The following is a 17232-nucleotide window of genomic DNA, read 5'->3' on the forward strand; positions in this document are numbered from 1 at the left end:
AAAAACCCAGCATCATTCTTTACAATTTGACAACCGGGGGCAAAGACTGCTCACTAAAATTGGAAATTATATATAGAGACTCTTAGGAATTAACATATTATGTTTTGGGTAAAAGAGAGGTAAATCAGTCTTAGATAGGGAGGATTATGTTGCACTAATGTGATTATCTATTGAATGTTTGTTTCATTTTAGATTCTTCCACATTTTAGATTGAGGCAAGAGAGGTAAATTTGGAAAGTAAAGTGTTTTATTTCCAAAAACATTAAAAATTTCTCAAAGAACAGCTTTTATGATGCATCACACTACCTAAAAGGGGGACTGATCGCATTTTTAAATAACTTAATTCTCTCCATATATATATATGTGTGTATATATATATATATATATATATATATTATATATATATACACATATGTATAATATTTGAAAAAAAGACATAGAATGGGAAATCTAAGTTCTACGCCTGTGAAAGTTTGGTTATAAAAGGTAGTTTCCATAACGATAAAACCTTAAAGATAAGCTCCTTTTTAAAAATAAAACTTAATAGGTAATTTAAATTTCTGACTTTCTGGTACATTGTGGTGTTTAACATCTAAAAATTTACCTAACATTTGACTTCAGCTACAGAGAAAAACAACTGATTTATTACACACAACTGGTATAAAGGTAAGCTGGGTCCATTCCAAAGGAAAACTGCTCATCTTTTTCCTGCTGAAATTCTCCATGAATTTTCCTTCTTACAGTTGTTCAACAAAAAATAACAAATAGTAGAGTTAATAATAAGGCAAATATTATAAAAGTTTTAAAGTCTGATCAGATAAGCAAAAGATTCTTACAAATGATTCACTTACTTGCAGGAGACAAAATATTCTCATTTGGTTTTATCAATGAAATAATGCAGAAAAATATAAATCAGAAATGTATGTATCTCACTCCTAATTAGAGACATAGCTGAGAGACAGGCTGGACTGACTACAGAATTGTGGAGCTCAATGAAAAATAAAAACACAGTGCCCCTTTTTCAGATATTGATGAGAAATTTAATAATAATAGAGTCTTAGAGCAAGCACAGAGCCCTTCTAAGCTCATGGCCCTGTATGCCTGCATAAATCACATCTCTGTGAAGACTTCTGTGCTGGTAGGGATCTCAAGGGCCCTCAGAGGAGAACACTGTTTCAGATATGAGGATCTTGGACCATGACAGTGTAGAGGTCTCAATTAGAGCTTGGTGGACCTCCAAGACTGTTGAATACTGGCTCTCTCAAAATATCATTAAAATAAACTGCTGATGAGAAAAAGCTGAGATTATTCTTACTGTGGCAGGGGAGAGTACTACCTTGAGAGAATCTTGGTAGAATCCTGAAGGGGGAAGAGAATGAAGTTGGAATGTTTATGTGTTTTGGGGTCTGATTTAAGATGGTCTTTTAATTTGTGATCTTTATTGGGATTGGATAGTGATTATGCCATAATAATATTTGAAATTATAACGAGTGAGGATTCTGAGATGAGGGTTCTGAAGAGTCTTGGGGAATCCATAGTCATTTAATATCATCAACTGAAGAGATGAATATTTTGTTCTTCATTTAAATGAGTTTTTCAGGAAATTCCAGGAATGAACAATGAAATTATAGTAACTTTTCTTTTACTGGACAAGAGTTTCCTTTAATATTAAAATCATGTTGATGAGGGCAAAAATACAGTGGAATAGTAGAGTTATGTTAGTATTTAGTAAGTTATATCTGTATTGATATATACACATAAAAATATATAAACAGAGGCTATATTCATCATTATTAAATATGCATATTACAAGACACCTTAAAATATATCAAGTGATAAATGATGGAAAGGTAGAGAGAGATGATGACTCAGCTATTATAATTGGTAATATCATTGCACTGTCCTCAGAAACTGATTGAGTAGATAAAACACGCTGATAAAGTCCTAAACAATACTATTCATTAGACTGATTTTTTTAGATATACTTAGATTTTAATACTAACAAACTGTGAATACACATTTTATTCCAAACACACATGAAATCTTAAAAAAAGAGACTGTATTAGGCCAAAAATTAAGCCTCAGTAAACTTCAAAGGATTACTGTCATACATATTAGTTTTAGGTCAATAATGCAATAAAATTAAAATAACAGCAAAAGAATAGCTTACAATTAAATGAATATTAAAAAGAAGTACCTGCATATTAAAAGGAAATATCTTTTAAATAAAAAAATAATAATTTACCATCTTAAACTTGGACAAAATCTGGGAAATTATCAGAAAATACAGTGTGAAGGTAGTGATGAGGGATTTGAAAACCACCCATAATTATAAATTATTCCTATTAGAAGACATTTATTTTTATATTTGAAAACTTGAAAAATACAGGTTTAAGATTTTTCTTTTTTAAACATTCTTTTTTTTCTTTTGAAGAACTAAGGTAAAAATCTGAAATCAATCTCTGTGTGTATTCTTGGAGAATAAGAGGAAGTTTAAAAATTAAAAGATTTCTCAGCATATGTTAGTTGATTCCTGCATACTTCTTCAAGCTAGTTCAAAAATAGAATTCTTCTGATTATCCTACTGTGCTGATGACAATATAGAATTCAGAAAGTCAGAGGTTGAGCCAGGAGTAAGTGTTCTAAGTGTAAATGGCTTTAACTGAAATATATGCCATAGCACAGAGCAAGGTCCAAGGGTTGTCAGTATGATATGGTCTTTTTAGTTATCAATTCCAGGTAGGTGATGGATAGAAGCATTAGAGAACTCTAGGACACATGAGCTGAAGGAAGAGTTGAACAGCTGGGAATGCAAAAGTTTACAGGATAGGATGAGGCGTGGGCAAAGTGGTAGATGCCCAAACTGGCCGATATCTCACCCTAATTGTTAGATGGACTGCTTTTCTCTGTTCTTTCAGGGGCTGTCAACATTTCATTTTTGTTGTAGTGTTTTAAATTGTATTTTTTCTACTGTTACTGCTGATCTGATTGAAAATGTTTCTCTCCTTAATTGAGCCCTTTCCTTGTTGAACCAAACTTTAAAGAGAAAGAACTTTGAAATGTGAAGTGAAATGCCATAACTCTTTGATGCTTTACTCTTTGCACCTAAAGGTCCCACTGATTTTCTTCAAATAACTTACTCTAAAGAGATTTTATTGGTTTTGCCATTCTTCAATTTGACTGAGTATGTTGGAGCCTCCCTTGTCCTGGAGGCTAGTATAGTTTTAAAAGTTCAAAAAATAGACATCTAGTAACTAAACCTAAATTTTGTATATCTTTCAAAGTAACAGAAAGAAAAATGAAAGAAGTGGACCATACAGGTCAAGGCTTAAAGGAAACAGTGTATCTCACTTTGCCAGTGTAAAAATTGGTAGAAAATATCCCAAATTGATATAACATTTATTTTAACAAATAAATATTTCAGATGTTTATTAATATGATGCCATGCAGAATACAGATGATTATACTTCTGGAATTATACCTGTGGTACAGAATGTCTTTACCCAAAGCTGATGATGTATGAATAATCAGAAATTCAGAGGGCAGAGAGAGAGCTATAAACTTTAGCAGAAATATGGTCCCTAATGTTGGCAACGAAGACATTCAGCTGAGGTCTGGATTAATTTATTTATTAGTTAAGTGCTTTATGCTATGTTAAGTGACTGACAGTTTAGAAAGTCATGCCACTGATAAGCCCACCCAGCACACAGGAGATGATTTCAGGAGATGATTTAGAATGATCACAAAACACTAACTTGAAAAGAAATTAGATGAATTTTTTAGCTGCATGAAATAGACTCAATGTTTTTTTTACATAGAGAAATTTATAGAGAAGTGATGCATTCAAATATCAACAACATTTAATCCACAATGACTAAATAGTCCACAATGACTATAAATATACGAATATAAGTCAATGGGATGGGCACACATAATTTATGAATATTTAGTGAGATGTGGCTAAGAGCATAACGACTGATTTTTGTTAAACATACCCAAACTCATAGATCCAAAATGATGTTTTCCTTTGCCTGCAAACACTCACTCTAGGGGGGGAGTATAAACTTAATTAATTTATATTCTCTTTAAAAGAAAAAAAGTGGGATTGAATATATACATACCAATGCTTCTCTGAGCTTCATTCAACAAGCAGTTATTGCTCAACTGGATGTTAATAGGAGTGTTCTACATAATGCACTGCTTTAGACACTAAGCTGAGGTGAGATAGACCCCTCACTCAAAATGTGCTTCAGAAGTGAGGCTGAGGATTTCACACATGCACTAAGAAAGTAGGAAAAGTTTGCCTACATACATTATGAGGCTTTCTATGGAGAGCAGGGCAGGATCCCAAGCTGATCCAAAAATGGTTTGAAAGAATAGGGAAAGGAGACTAGTTTGGGGTATTATGGTAGTTTTGGGGTGGAAGCATGGTGAGGGTTTCTGTGCAGGAGAGCCAGGGCTTTCATAACTTGAACCTCTTATCAGTGCTGAAGGAGGGTGTATCCAGGCATTCTCAGATGTGGGGCAGAAGAGAAAGAGGAAATTATGGGGCTTGAAATGTGTCAGGCATCAAACTCAAATATGAAATCAAACTTTTTATTACATGCCTTCTGTTTAATTACAAAAATTCAGACATCAACAATGTCAAATAGTTCTATTGAAATTGTTGTACGCAATATCGTTTTAAAATGACAATGATGGGACAGTTGCACCTTTTCCCAAATACATGAAGCCCAAGTTTGTTTTCTTCATATATTTAAAGTTCTATTGCAGTGTAGATGCAAAAAGATTAAGTGCAGTTTTCTCCTGATGTAGGGGAACATAAAAACCCATAGGGAATAGGGCGATAAATGATTTATTAGTATTGAGGATAGTGCTAATTCATAGAACTATGTGATTTTTGACAAGCCTTGTAAGCTAAGCCTCAGTTTTCCATCTCTAATATGGAAATAATCTCTTGCCAGGACTTACCTCACTATATTATTTTGAGCTTCAAATATACATGTGAAGCTATTTCAAAAGCATAATGTGTTGAATATATAAAAATAATGTTACCTTTATACAATGTAAAAATATCTACAAAATTTTAAATGTTCATAAATTAATTTAGTCTTCAAAATACTTGGTAGGACTAAGAACAAAGCCTAAAAAGAATATGTTCATTTTGCAGTTATTCTACTTTTATTTTGTTACCTTAAAGGTAGCCAGCTATGAACACATCTAAAAATAGAATAATCAGAAATGTATACCTAGACATTCAGTCTACTGCAACAAGAAGAATGATTGAAGCCTACAGTCTTCACACAAGTTCTCTCTCGGTGTTCAGTTCCAGTGTTCCAAGAAAACAAGCAGGTCTCCAAAGCTAGACTGCCCTTATAGGTGAAGCACCACTTACGACTACCAATAATTGTGTGGCATTATGGGCAATTCTTGATTAGTTATACTAACACTCAAAAGCAGTGAGTTTTATTACTTGAAAGAATAGGAAAATTGTGTTTACTAACCCCCAGCTGAATAATTGCGATTTTAATATGCTTTAAAATATGTAGCTGAATATTGTGCAAAGGAGACCCATAATCCCTGGAAAGAGACTATCCAAAATGTTCTACTTATTATCCAGATGGTGCTTTGTATGAATTAATTTACATACTAGGAAAAGTAACCTTTCACAGAACTGCAGCATTCATGTTCTAATGAGCCTGCTTTCATTTGTCCAACTTCGTCCATATGCTTAAGGAAAAAAAATGTATTTTTCTGAATTAGTGTTATATCTGTGAAACTATAAAATATACACTACAATAACAGCTAACTGGTGTTAAAATGATATATTGTTTCAATGCTAATGGGACAAAGTGCTTATTTGCAAGTGTTATGCTTAAAAAGAATGATTTTAGATATTTTGAAGATTATGTAGCTTGAGGATCTATTATAACATACCATCTTGTGAAATCATTTATTTTCATAACACATTTGTACTTAAACAAAAATTTTGAATAATTATTATGTGAAAAGTTTACATTATTATTATTTGAATTTTACTTGCAGTACATGGTTATGATACACAATGAATGCTATTGCAAATGTGCTATGCACTTAAACATTCAGTGAAAATATGTACTCAACTGTTTAAATAACAAGAATAAATGGTATTCAAATAACTATATATTTATACACTGTATAGTCACTACATAAGCTTAAAGCAACTGAATTGCTGTTGCTAAGCATTTCTTCCCATTTTTTGAAATTGATTTTCTTTGTAAAGGAGAAACATGAAGCTCACTCAGAAAATCTATGCCTTTGGGGCATTTTATAATGAATGACTTGGCTTTTTTTTGTGAAAGAGCTTGTACTATTTTGAGAAATGGATATACAGTAGGATGGTTACCAGAAGTTTGCTTTGTTGTAATTTCTGAAAAGCAGCTTCCTGTGTTTCAGAGAATAATTGATTTTTTTAAAAAGTAGTACTTTCTTAACTATAGGACTTACTTTATATCATTTTTTGTATTGCTTTTTAAAAACATGTTTAATTACCTATTGCTGCAGTATGCACAATTATATTACACTGTTGTATTTTTTGCTTTAGTTTATTATTTTTAAAAAACTAAGAGAAAATAAAGTATTAATGAGGAATATCTTTAGCATAGATTAAGAAAATATCAAGCCAAGTATTCTCAATTACAATGTTCTATAAAAAAGGTAAATAAGCATACACAAAGCTGTGTCATTATTTCATAAGTTTGGCATCATCACGACACAAAAGCATTTGGAATTTAGTAAATTTAAAACACTGAGGAATATTATATTGAGTTGTGGGAAATATTTTAAAGGAAAAATGTTAAATAAGAATAATTAAAACCATTTGAACTAAAAGTTCAACTTATTTTTGCATTCTGTTTAATATTAAAAATGTCTTATATAAAGATAATAACATCTTTTCTGGCATTTACAAGAGAAATTATGTTGTCTGTGTGTATACATTATTATTATTAAAATTATAGAAACTACACAAAATTAAGGGAAAAGTCAGGATGAAAATCCAGATGGATTGCATATTAAACAAAAATATTGTTGAGAACTTTAAGGCACACTGATTATGATCTACAGGGCTATAGATATCATGTTGCTATTCCTTAGTTATATCATTCTAAAATATGTATGGATATTTCCCTGACTACCTATATTAGTTACTGCAAAACAAAGATTTGACTGATAATTCTTCTTGCCATTGCTACCTCCTTTTATCCTTTTTTTGTTCTACCATTCTTATTTATTTGTTTTTATTTATTTCCCTTTCCCATTTATTTTTCATTCTTTCACTATTTGTTCAACAGGTAAATCTTCACTTTCATTGTTTTTGTCAAGTCATACACCAAAAACACAGGGATTAGATCTAAAAGTTATTTACAAAAGAAACATAAGTTTAATTAGTGAAATGCATGCCCATAAAAATCACCAACTCACAGAATTATAGCACTTCCCTCATTGTCACTTCTCTATTCCTGAGGACTCCCATCTCCTTTACTTACAGTTAGTAATCTCATTTGACTAACTTTCTATGCTAAGCGTCATCTATAATAGGGTCCTAGGAGAAATTCATATTATTTATTTTGCCCTTCCTTAGGAATATCTTTCCCCTATTTCATGCTTTCTATAGGATTACAGAAGTTTCTATTTTTGTTCAAGTTATCCTACCATGAATTGAAATATTCTCATTATAATGTTCTCTATAATTTATAATAAATAAAAGCACTAAACTTTTTAGTAGCACATCTACTAGCCCTTATATTACTTCAGTGTCTACTCAAGAGTTAGCCCTAATTTGATGGCATATAATTCTATAGTAGGCAGTTTTGTGAAACAACTGACAGAAAGGAAAACACTATAAAAAGTTATAATATCATAATATTGCAATTCTCATCTTTATATTTATGGTCCTCAAAATATATTGTGATATTTTACATATATTAAATAAATGCTTTACCCAACTTGCCACATTCAACTCTTATGTATAGTCAACTATGCCATCTGTTTGACATAGTTTATTCAATATGTCATTATATTATTAATCTCAGATTGTGATATTACAAGAATCAAAAGGTTTCACTACATTAACTAACATCCATAAGGTTTTAGAAATCATATAGAGGAGGTCATTGTAGTCCAACTATGCACATAAGGAGAATGAAGGGTAAGACATGTTAAATGATTTATCCATGATGTTTTAAAATCTACATTAACTTCTATCTTTACAGATAACTTTTAAAAAACAAATGGCTAAGTGTACTTTTCATTTAGCTTCATGAATATTTATAAAAATAAATGAATAATTAGGATACATTTTCATTTAAATTGGGCCTCTGAAAGGCATTTAAGAAGAATTATTAATATCCTACAAAATTCGTAAATTCAAACATTGTTCCAATTTTCTGGAAAGTGGTAAATTGTTTTTTATTCTTTATTTTCCTGTATATACAATTTTTACTGGTTTATAAAGAAAATTATAAAAACATATTTTACATTTCTCTAAGAATTTATAGTTTTTAAAGCATGTTAATTATATAGTATGACATTATTCTTCCCACTTTACAGATGAAGAATATAAGCTGCAAAATACTTTTAAAATGTATCTTAAAAGCAGGAAATAATAATTGATGTCCCTCTTATAATCCACCATACTTTCTATGATTCATTGTGCATATAAGTAATTCAGAAAATATACGCTATTCTATTTGTGATATTTTAAAATTTTAGATATCTTATTTTTATAATATTACCTAGAAATAAAATCTCCAAACTTTGCTTGATAAGTTTCAATGACCCTTATTTACCGTTTGTAAATTTTCCACACTAAAAAGATTTATGAATAAATTAAAAGCCTGCAAGAACAAAATTCAACCCTCTTTAAACTAATAGACAACATGGGGAGCACTTGGGAAAGATGGTGGAGTAGAAAGTGACAGGAATCTGTTTTCTCACCTAGACAAAAATTGCAATAGCATAATCTGTTTGATATAATTATTTTGGAACTCTGGAGTCTTTTGAAGGCTTGCAACTTCCAGAGAAAGACTTGGATGGTAAATTGCAGTTAATTTCAGTCAATTTCAGCTCTTAGCACAGTAGGGCTACCTATTCCCCACCCCCAGCTCAGTGGCAGACAGTTGTCCTTGTATTCCTGGAGTAGCCAGCACACAGCTTAAGGGAGCCAGAGTAAGCAAAAAGGACCCTGTCTTCCAAATACTAGGGGATCTTTGATCTGATCACAAAGGTGCAGCCAAACAGGCTGGTGCCCATTGTTATCACACTTCCCCCTTCCCATATTTTAAGCCCCTCCTCTTCTGGCTAAAATCACTTCCAGGGGACTCATAGGGCCAGCACCCTCTCCCTCCCTCTTTGTTTTTCTCCTTTTCTCTTTTAGGGAGCCAGACATTAAAGACTGGACATTAAAAAACAACCACATACATGGGGTAAGTTAGAAAGTGACAATGATGCCCAAGAAGAGCTCACAAAGATCTGAGGAGACCTTAAGTTTACACCACAGGCTGAGCCTTGGCACAGAGATAGCTTACAAGAATCAAAACAACAACAAAACAAAACAAACAAACAAAAATAACAAAAAGAGAAAATACTGGGGAACACAGAGAATCTAATTTACAGAATTACCACATTGTTAGATTCAAATGTCTATTTTTCAACAACAACAAAAAAAATCACAAAGAAATAGGAAAAAAAATAGAAAAACAGAAAGGAACAGGAAGGTATGGCTTATTCAAAAGAAAAAAAAAAAAAAAAAAAAAAAAAAACCACAACAGAAACTGTCCCTGAAAAAGATCTGATGGCGGATTTACTAGTCAAACACTTTAAAACCACTATCTTAAAGATGCTCAAAGAACTAAAGGAAGATGTGTAGAAAGTCAAGAAAGTGATGTATGAACAAAATGGGAATACCAAAAAAGAGATACAGAACCTAAAAAGAAGACAAAAATAAATTCTGGAGCTGAAAAGTATAATAAATGAAATGAAAAATTCACTAGAAGGATTCAAAGGTAGATTTGAGCAGGCAGAAGAAAGAATCAGCAAACTTGAAGAGAGGACAATGGAGATTATTGAGTCTATTGATTATTGAGATTATTGATTATTGAGAAGGACAGAAAGGAAAAAAGACTGAAGAAAAGAGAACAGAGCCTAAGGGACCTGTGAAACTCTAGGCACACAACTCTTGAACACTCAAAAAGAAGAGCTGTCTCTCTCACTCTCTCTTTGTCTGTCTCCAGCCTCAATCTCACTGTGTTGCCCTTGAGCACTTCATGTACCCTGTAAATTCTGTGAGTAATAAACCATAGTTCCCTAATGGTTGTTGCTGAGGTGTGTTTTGCAATCATAGTAAGTACAACAAGGGCTGGTTCATCCACAAAATCTGCTCTAGTCAGAGAAATGTCTGTGCAGGCTCACCAAAAGTAGTTTGGGCTCTAGTGAGCACCTCAGTCATTCCTAGCGTATCAGCATTACTATGAATAGGTTGAGACCAACACAAAACCTGGGATTTGTCAAGCACAGATATGCCTGTTTCCCCAGACCCCAGTGCAGGATAAAGTTTGGGAAGTGTAAATTAAATGTTGTAATGTAAATTGATGTTACAAATTACACATGAACTGATATAATATAAATTTAACATGGACTGTGATAAGTTAAGGCAGCATATTATAAACACCAGAGTGACTACTAATGAAAAAAGAACAACTCTAATTAGTAAGTCAATTGAGGAGACAAAATGGAAAATAAAAAACTACTCAAATAATCCAAAATATGGAATGAAGAAATAAGGGATACAGTAGAGATTGGATAAATAGAAAAATTAAAAGTTGATCTATTTAAACTCAACCATATTGAGTATTACTTTATTGATCATTGCATTAAATGTAAATAAAATGTAAAGATTTTCACAGTGGATACAAAAGCAAGACAACTATATTTTGTATACAAGTTGGTTGATAATGTTTGTTTTCTATATCATTGTTTTTTTGACTGTTTTTCAACTAATTTCTGAGAAAGGATAATGAAATCACCATTTACAGTTTAGATTTGTCTTATTTTCCTTTTGCATCAGTTTTGCTCCATTTATTTTAAATATATGTTCATAAGTGTGAATATATGTATATGCACACACATAAATATAATTTTTCTTCTTGATGAATGCACTTTTTAAAATATGTAATGTCTCTCTTTGTTATTGTAATATCTTTTCCCAAATATTACTTTGTATCATATTAATAGAGCGACTTCAGTTTTCTTATCATTATGGTTTAGTATTTGCATTTTTTTCCATCTTTTTATTTTCCTGCTTCTTTGTAAGTTTGTTAAAATTTGCTTTATTGATCAACTCTACTGTTGTTTACAGTTTTATTTCATTAGATTCTCTAATTTTTTTTTAATTTTCAGTCTTTATTTCCCAATAAAATAATTAGTGGAATTTATTCTGTTATTTAAATTTATAGCCCAAGACAAACCTAATGGCTTCAACATAAAGGACTTTTACAAATAATGAAAGTATATATGAACTGATATTCCATAGAGAATGCATGGATTTCTTTAAAAAGAAATATATATAAACAATAAATTATAGGAAAGGAATAATAACCTTATTAAAGTATTAAAATACACAAACAATAATGAGATGATACTTTCTCTTATTTGACTTTAAAGAATAAACATCTAATGAGGATAGTACTTCTGGAAAATGAACTGTTTTTTACACATTTGGCTATATTGATCCCACAATACTAGAGCATTAATTGGCAATATATACCAAAAGATATAAAAGGGAACATGTACTTTGTAACAATAACATCCATTTCATGAATCTAAAAAAAAAAAAAAATAAGAACGCTGTGAGCAAAGATTGAACCAAAATAAATTCATTATGGATTGTTTATTAATATAATTTGGACACAAACTAAATTATCAACATCAAGAAAACATTTGATCAGCTTAGGGTAGATTATAAAATGGTATGTATCTAACCTCCAAAATAATGTTGTGTTAGTATAATTCTGCAATAAAATAATTTAAAGTCACTGTTATAAAAGTGGGATATTAATGTTCTATAGCAGCCTATCCAGGTGGTTCTAATTTTAGAAAAATATTTATTTATTTGATGAAAAATAAAATGGAGATCAAAACAAAAATATTAACAGAGGATTTTGTTGTTGTTGGGATGAAAAACTATTTTAATTTTCACGCATTTGCTCATTAGTGTTTTTCCACTTCTTTCTATGTAAACAATAACTATTTACATTTGTTTAGCAAATGAAACCACTCAAAATTGTTTTAAAGTAATTAACAAAACATAATACTTGCAATTCAAAATACAACTCATACGGTAATAAATAGCTTCATTGTTTCATTTAAATCAGCTTAGCATACACAAAAGGCAGAAATTTAAATCTATAGAGAGACCTTAAAAATATTTCAGATGAACTACAAGTACATTTCCAATCCTTCCATATATCGCAGACAGGCTCTTGTTAATATGTTAACAATATTCTTCTGTTTATTTTTACAAGTCACTGACCTAATTATGTTTGTATCATTTTTGAGCTTCTAAAACTGATAATTTATGAAACCACTATATGGTTTCATATCCTTCTTTATATGAGCTCTTACACATTGTAGCTTAGTTCAGTTTTCATTATTTTTTGTACAGTGAATCTTTCTACAGGTCTATATGGAGGTACCTAAGGAATACAAGCAAACAGTACAGAAATAGAAAACAGTGTTTCTTTACCTTTAAATTATTGTAAGGATCATGAGTACCATGGTTGTGAACACTGAATTTAACTTGGAGAGACAAAGCTCACAGAAAGTTACTTACGTGATATTGATCATGATAGCTTATTGCAAGTCAAATTCTGAGGAGATATTTAGAGGTGGATAGTATGTGACCAGTACTCCTTAGATCACTGAATCTTGCATGTTAAGGTATCATATATTTCTGGCATAAATTTTTTAAAAGATATATATATATATATGTATAGAAAAATTCATGTTAAAAATCAAAGGATTTAAAGACAATTAAATAAACAATAATTCTCACATAGGATTTAAATTATTAATATTTCCTCCATTTATCTATAAATTCCCCTAAAGACACAAAGGTTAAGCATCATTTTGTACACTGATGAATGTATAAACATTGATGAATCTCAATCCATGTGTGTTGTCTGAGTAAAAGATAATAATATATCTTCATTCAGCTAATGAAATGCAGGTAATATGTAATTTACTCTGAGAATTATAAACACAAATTATGCATAAAAATATTTATATAAATATTAATCACAGTGTCCTTATATAAACTATACAAGTAAAAGAAACATTTAAAGTCCTAAAATATAAGTTTGATATAAGCATGTTATAAACATACCCAATTGATTTAAGTAAACCACAAACCAATGGCTTGTTCCTATACTTTTAGCTCTGAGAAAGCATTAATGACACCTGTAAGTTAGGTATAGTTTTATTAGGCTTAGATTTGGTGTGATGAATTGAAAGGGACTACTCTCAAAGGAGGAAGGTGTAGTTTTAGTAGTTTTAGCCCCGATGTCCAACTGTGTATGTGCTTTTTGCAAGTAATTTAAACTTTGGTTGCTTCAATTTCTTATTTCTTAAAGTGAATGGGATAAGACAGATGCTGGCTAAAACCCCTTCAGCTATAAAGCTTTGTTAGTCTAAGGGTAGCTTTGAAACATTGCACAACAGTATATATCTTTGGCAGTTAGGATTCAATTATTAAAGAAGATGCACAGAAGCTAAAATGACAGACCATACAAATCTACAGATTATTGCCAGAAAAGGATATAATATAGCAGAAGCATTTAAAGCAAGAATATGCTTAAGTCCAAGTCTGACACACAGAGGCCACCAGCGTGAATTGTCATTCCTCTAAGAGTTTACAAGGCCCAGCTTTTTTCTCTCAAACCAGGAACCATCAACCTATACACTGAACAAGTTGGAACCAGGGAATCCAAAATGAAGACTTGGCCAGGGTTTCTTAAACCCCACTGATCATGTGGGCATATATTTGCTATATAACCAATCCTGCCAGAGGTCTCACCAAAGACATGTGTGAATAATCAACCTCACTGTTATTCATAACAAACAGCCCTAAAATTCCTTGGACACATTAACTTTCATGCCTTGACCAGTGGTTAGTCCTCAAAGGGTGCATTTCTTATTTCAGTAAAACAGTTTAGACCAATTCCAAACCTGATTCAATGAACTCTCATAAGACACATAAAATCATTGTACACAATGACACTAAAAATAAAAGAGTGGAACATCAAAAACATTGATCAAAATAGTCACAATTGTGTATACAGCAAAGACAACAGGAGGAAAATAAAGTTATACTTCACTAGCTAAAGTTATGCTAATGCTACACAGAATTTAAAATTTATTATAATAGTTTACTAAATATTAAAAAAATTTTAAACTACTTTGGCAGAAAATTAAAAGAGCTTTTCTGAATCTATATTATCTATACATATTACTGTAACCAATTTATTAAGACTGTGAGTGACAGAGAAAAATGTCTTTTTTGATTAATGTTGTCATGACAAAACATCAACAACAAAACTATTACTTGAACCCTGAAAAACAATAAAAACTAATATTTACTTTGACCCCAAACTTGGGGCTACAAATGTTATGTCCTTTCTCTACCAGGATACTGTATCTATCTATGGAGATACATGAATTAAAAATGATTAAGAATCAAGATAGTATTTTGCAGTGATTTGAATTAATTCAAAAACATTTTACATATATACCATATGTCAGCTTACGAAATATACTAAATAGCATCCAGACAGATTATATTGAACATAGCTTTAATGAAATCTTTTAGCAACACTGGTTTTCACAAAGCTTGATTTAGAAGTTCTCCTTTCCAATAAGTTCTGTATATGTTCAGAAGACATACCAAATACATTGCAACACTTTCCATTTTCTTATATAAAATTTCAGATTAAGTGTACTGCAAATTATTTTCTAACTAGGTAAACAGAGCTTCATGATCACAAAACACCACTAGCCAGTTAAGTTCCTCAATAAAGAGTGCCAGTTTGAACTTCTATTACTATCAAATTCTGAGAATACAGAAGCTTAGTTTTAGAAAAGGATGCCAGAAACTTAAATTTTTGACACATAGGAACAGAAAAGCCATAGTCCTTTTCAAATAAAATTAGTTAGGAAATTAAGGCATACTTTATACAAAAAAACAGGGATATCAACTAGATTTTTTTAAAGGAAGAAATAAAATATTTTGATAAAAGAGACTCACGTAAGCTTTGTATAAAAATAATAGAAAATGTGATCATGGTAGAGAACTCAACTACCCAAAAACATGGAATAACAGGAATAATGGCGATGAAATTTGGTATATGTTTCCTCATTAAATTAATTTGACATTCTTTAAATCTTTTGTCTGAATCCTTTAACCCCCCCAAATCAAACCTAATGTAGCCTCATATATTAGTGTATTTTGTCATTGTCCATTGATATAGTTCCTGAATATAGTAATTCAGGATTTTTGAAAAAATACCATAATTTAAGTGGACTTACTTTTTAAAAAGTTCCTATCATATTTAGCATCTTGAGTAACATTTGGGCACATATTGACAGGGATTCATGAATCAATTCCTTAATCAATATGATTGTAACCTGGAGAATGGTTTACAATTTGCCTTAATTTCAAACTTGAGATCCAAATTGTTTAGCCATTTACTTATCACTTACTATTTACCTTGGTGTTCTGACAATAATGAAAAATTGACTATATGTGTGTGTGTGTGTGTGTGTTTAAATGTATAGCCTAATTTCTAGGTAAAAGCATGTTTTAAACATACCCAATTGATTTAAGTAAACCACAAACCAATGTACTCATCATTGATTTCCTGGATAGTTACATTAAAACTCCTTTTTTTGTCCATTCACCCAATCACTGCTGCCATTGTAAGACTTGGATAAAGCCAGTAAAAAATGTGGACATTTGAAATAGGCTGCTCACTTCTGGTTTCTGCTCCAACATATAAAGAACTTGGAAGTTGTCACTCCCAAACTTATAATTTAAAAAAGCTGAAAAAGCTAAAAGTCAACTCTTCTGACATCCATCAGAGAATTGAGGTTATAGGGCAAACTGATGCCCTGAAAACTGGAGAAACCCAAATAACAGAGAATCTCAGTACACTGGGAGTAGAATCCACTGGAGTCAGTGAGTGGTAAGAACGTTTAAACAGTAATTGACTGATTTCTGGAGGCTGAGCAGGGACTAACTTGAGAGCTAAAAACTCCTGGGAGAACAGTTGCTCCCACATTTTCATGAGTTTTACATCCAAAAGCCCATCAGTTTCTCACAGTGATGATTGGAGAAAAGTTCCCTCCTGCTTTTAGTAAGGAGAGGGGAAAAGTAACCATTTTGGCATATGCCCAGAACAGTCGGTTCTCAGTAGCAAAATTCTGCCTTCAGGGGAAACTGCTTTATCAGAATATAATATGCTGTAGGGGGAGGGCAATTATATAACTTGAGTCTTTCTACCCTCTCTGTCACACAAATGGGGAGGAAAATAATGCTAAGAAACTATTCTGAAGGTTACGGCCCAGGGACTCTTGACTATTAAACCACTAAGATTTAATCACATGATTATATAATACTTCCCCTTCCCAATACTTTACCACCTTATCAATAGGACTCCAGTGTAACCATGGCTTACAATTGAGAGAGCTGTTAGAAACAGACTCTATTTAAGATGTTTCTAGAGAAACACAAAGGCAACTAGAGACATAAATAAAGACACAAGTAAATTGAAGCCTCTGACACCTATAGATATAGCAAACATTAAACACAGCCTAACTCCTACAAGATAAATATAAAACCTCACACTGAAGGCCCATTTATCTATTTTTCTATTAATCATTACATCATGTCTAACTTTCACTAAAAAATTACAACTTACGCTAAAATTCAAGAAAAATACAGTCTGAAGAAACAAAGCGAGCATTAGAACCACACTAACATATGGCAGAGATTTTGAAATTACCAGTCCTAAAATTTAAAATAACTATGATAATACATGGTACTGTTAGAGAAAGTGGATGTCATTCAAGAACAGTTGGGCAGAATGGCTATTGTCAAAAAAGACAACAAATAATAAATGTTGGCTTGGATGTGGAGAAAAG

The 17232-nt window shown here is 31.5% G+C and overlaps 2 long non-coding RNA genes across 2 annotated transcripts in view; one reads left to right on the forward strand and one right to left on the reverse strand.

Moving 5' to 3' along the window:
• LOC309629838 overlaps positions 1-17232 on the reverse strand; it is a 672195-nt gene that overhangs the window by 217072 nt on the left and 437891 nt on the right. The window lies entirely within an intron of this gene.
• The window catches only part of LOC309629843, an 864222-nt gene that overhangs the window by 208077 nt on the left and 638913 nt on the right, over positions 1-17232 (forward strand). The window lies entirely within an intron of this gene.

This window comes from Balaenoptera borealis (genome assembly GCF_965194805.1).
Source record: "Balaenoptera borealis genome assembly, chromosome: 5".
Lineage (NCBI taxonomy): Eukaryota > Metazoa > Chordata > Mammalia > Artiodactyla > Balaenopteridae > Balaenoptera > Balaenoptera borealis.